The sequence below is a fragment of the Dipodomys ordii genome, unplaced genomic scaffold, assembly GCF_000151885.1.
Source record: "Dipodomys ordii isolate 6190 unplaced genomic scaffold, Dord_2.0 Scaffold108, whole genome shotgun sequence".
Taxonomy (NCBI): domain Eukaryota; kingdom Metazoa; phylum Chordata; class Mammalia; order Rodentia; family Heteromyidae; genus Dipodomys; species Dipodomys ordii.
This window is the reverse complement of record NW_012267324.1, coordinates 187,507-191,955: the sequence shown is the minus strand read 5'-3', so window position 1 is coordinate 191,955 and position 4,449 is coordinate 187,507.

The following is a 4,449-nucleotide window of genomic DNA, read 5'->3' as shown; positions in this document are numbered from 1 at the left end:
GGTGATGTTTCCATTCTCATCTCTGAGTTTATTAATTTGGGTGTGTTCTCTTCTTTTTCTGATAAGATTTGCTAAGGGTCTGTCAATTTTCTTAATTTTTTTGAAGAACCAACTCTTTGTTTTGTTGGTTCTTTCTATAGTGTTTTTAGATTCTAATTCATTTAATTCTGATTGAATTTTAATTATTTCTTTCTGTCTACTGGATTGGGGTTTATCTTGCTGCTCTTTTTCAAGGAGGTTCTGATGTCTCATTAAATTGTTGGTTTCAGATCTCTCCAATTTGTTGATGTAGGAGCTCAGAGCTAGAAACTTGCCTCTGAGTACTGCCTTTGCTGTGTCCCAGAGGAGCTGGTGATTTGTGTGCTTATTTTTGTTGAATATCATGAACATTTGAATTTCCTTTCTAATCTCTTCCATGACCCACTGGTGATTCAGCAGTGTGCTACCAGCACAACTATGTTTATTGCAGCATTATTTACAATAGGTAAGATATGGAACCAACCCAGATGCCCCTCAGTAGATGAATGGATCAAGAAAATGTGGTATATATACACAACGGAATTTTATGCCTCCATCAGAAAGAATAACATTGCCCCATTTGTTAGGAAATGGAAAGGCTTGGAAAAAATTATATTAAGTGAAGTAAGCCAAGCCCAAAGAAACATAGGTCCCATGGTTTCCCTTATTTGCAATATCTAGTATATGTCTGAGTCAAGCAGAAAAGGTCAGATAAGGTGATGTTAGGGAAATGAACCCTAAGATATGCATTCAAATGTTTTTTTTTCTTTCATGCGATTGTTTCTAACACATTTATAAGATTATTTCTTTGCTGCTTTGTATGTCCCTCCCCCACAGTATAACCCCTGCTTTCACTGTATTTGATGTCGGTATAATTTGTGGAGGGGAAGGGGAAAAGCAAGTTGTTTAAATAAGGATACAAGTGGACCCGTTGCAACAATGAGAAGTACAAGTTGTTCTGTCAAAAAGGAACTTCACAACTTTGGTGGGGGCCGTGGAGGAATGGGAGGGCTGGGGGAAGATGGGAAGGGATGGGAAGGGGAAACAAAGGAGATGGCTACAATGCTTGATAAGAAATGAACTCATTATCTTGCCCATGTAATTGTAACCCCTCTGTACAGTATTTTCACAATAAAATATAAATAAAAATAAAAAAAAGAATACCTCAAAATATATGACCTCAAAGGGAAAGGCCTCTACAATGGCTGGTTTGGTCACTTTCCCTTGATTGGTGAAGGTTGGACGAGATGGTGGACTTCCCACACCTCTGAGCCTAGAAGCACACTCCTATAAAGTGATAGAAAAGCAGATGGCCATAAAAGACACCAGGTCAATTGCAGATAAATGGGGAGACTTAGAAAAACTCACTGAAGTGGCCAGATGCCAGTGGCTCACACTGGAAAACCTGTCTGCTCAGGAGCATGAGACTTGAGGGTCAAGCCAGAAATGGAGATAAGGCCTACTTGTAGAGCACCAGCTTGAAAGGAAAGACACTAACAGACAGAGCCTAGAGCGCAAGTTCATTCCCCAGACCAGCACAGAAAGAAATTATGTCAAGTGAAGTAAGTCAGGCTAAGAGAGACAAAGAGTTCTTGTTTTCCCTCATAGGCAGACATAAGAGGTGAAGCATATATGTACATACACACACATATATATATATATATATATATATATTTAGGTGTGTGATCATAAAGATAGATACACAAACATGTTAAGCAAAGTAAGATCTTGTGAGGAGAGGGTCCAGTGGCAGAATTCCTTTGAAGAACTAACAGTTTAACAAAATGAGCACCAGGAAGGTGGAGTATGTGTGTGTGTGGGGGAATGAGGTGAAGGATGGTGGGTAGCAGAACGCAGAGACCCTGGGTGGACATGGTCAGTCAGGATATTCCACACTCCTGTTTGATGAGGACATGAGGCATTCTGAGGGAACTGAGTGGGTTGAGAGGGGGAAGAAGGATGGAATGGATGACAGGTGTCAGGATGTATTGTTCTCACAAACTCACAGGTTAGTAACGACCATTTCTACAAGTTTGTAAGGATACTGAAAACCCAAAAAATAAATACATAAGTAAATAATAAAAGTCATAAATAAAAAATGAGAAATACATTACGATGATAATGATAGTGATGATGATGAAGATGGCGATCATGCCTGGGTTGTACAGAGGGTAAAATTCTATACCTCAGATTATGACCACAAGACATCTTGAACAATGCCATCTCTTCTATGCTTCTGACCCATCTTTTCTCTCCCATACCATCGCTCCAGTTATAGGATTCATTTTTATCTAATGGACAATCAATATAACATCTGCATCTGGTCACACTTCAGCCAATTGCCTTTCTCCCACAAGCAGGTTGTGATTGCCTGCATTCGGCAGTGTCAGCAGACCATTAGGTGCTCAGAGGAGTTAGGCCTGTGGATTACCCCCTAAACATGCCACCCTTCAGTCTCTCTATCTGTGTGTTTTGCATGAGGTCCTGAACATCTAATGGTGTTTGGGTGTGGAGGTGTTGGGGGAGAGGAGGAGTGCCATTCTAGAGCCTTTCCTTCAGGGCCAGGGGACTGACCCTGAACTTTGGTGCTCGGGGCTGGACCTCTAACACCTTCATCCACAGTACAATTTCTAGCTCCTAAACTACTAGTTATTTGGAGACAAGAGTCTCCTGGTTTTTCCTACCCAGGCTGGCTATAAAGCATGATCCTGAGGTCTCAGCCTCCTGAGTGGCTAGGATGATAGACATGAGTCACCTGTATCCAATTTCTGCACTTGGGTTTTACATGTAGCTTCTATGATGAGAGCAAAAACAACCCTTCATTGTACACATGTCCAGGTCTTACCTAACATAAGTCAGGCTGAGCTGTAGTTAATGACACCCCCTTCCTCACGATGCTCCTGCTTTTCTTTCCCTTCAGCTTACCTTGGGATCTTTTGATCTGCTCCTCAGTGACCATGGCCGGTTTCCTTCGGTCTATCAGATGGCCCCCAAGGACACATCCCTGGCCCTGGGCATGGTCTCCCTGATGCTTCACTTCCGCTGGACCTGGGTGGGGCTGGTCATCTCAGCAGATGAGAATGGATTGTGGATGCTCCCAGCGCTGAGAGAAGAGATGGAAAGAAATGGAATCTGCAGTGGTTTTGAAATGGTGTTGGCAGTCAACTCCATGAGATCGATGTCCAAGTCTTTACTACTCTTGTATGAAATTACAAAATCATCGACAAATGTAATTGTTTTCTATGGTAACAGTGGTTTCCTGGAAACTGCAGTGAATGCAGAAACTTTGGACAACTCTTTCCTGGCAGGAAAAGTTTGGCTCATGAACTCACTCAGCCTGGCAATCCTCAGAGGGAGACATCACATGGCTGCACACTTCCACTCCCGCCTCCTTTTTATACATCACTACGGAGATGTTCCTGAATTCACAACTTTTATCCAGAAAATTTACCCTTCCAAGTATCCAGAAGACTATCTCCTCGCTAGGCTGTGGGTCATGGCTTTTAATTGCTCCTTGTCCAAGTCTGACTGTGTGACTTGGCAGAACTGTCCACACAATGCCTCCTTTGAATGGCTGTCTGCACACTTTTTGGACGTGACCATGTCAGAAAAGAGTCACCATGTCTACAACGCCGTGCATGCTGTGGCCCAGGCTCTCCAAGAGCTGTTCCTTCATCACACAGAAGGTCAGCCCAAGGGACGGGAGGAAAAATTGATATTTTCCCCTTCACAGGTAATAAAGATTCCATTGGCAAGCACACACCATCAACTGAGAAATCCTAAAGCTGAACTGTTTAGCCAAACACTCGTGGTTCATACCTGTATCTGAGATACTCAGAGGTTGATTTAAGAGGATTCAGTTTCCAAATCAGCCTGAGCAGAAGAACAGCAGTAATACTCTTATCTCCAAATGACCACACAAACAGGCAGTGGAGCCGTGGTCAAGTATTAGTGTGCTAGATTTCAGAGAGAAAAGCTCAGGGACAGCGCCCAGGCCACTAGTTGAACTTCAGCATGGGCACTCAGAATAAGGGTGTGTGCTTAGCATAGTTCTCTAAAGGTAAAAGAGAAAGCTCTTGTATTATAACTGGTGATGAGACAGATCTACACCTAGGTAGTTATTTTTGAAAAGAAAACTGCATTGGCAACATGACATTTACTTTCTGCTTTATTTGATGGCTTGATTTTTCAAAGCAAACCACTATCCTCACAGATCATCACTTGATATTATGTATACAGGTGTTGAGTTTGACCCATTAAATCTTACGCCCAGAATTACTTCATGCTGATATGTCCAAGAGCTGTTGCTCACGATCATTCAAAATGTACACAACTCTTATGTCAGTGCTTTGATTTAACGTATTTTGTAAACTGTCACTCTGGATACATCTATATAACAATCATCTCTGACTAGTTTTGGGTAGTTGTTTG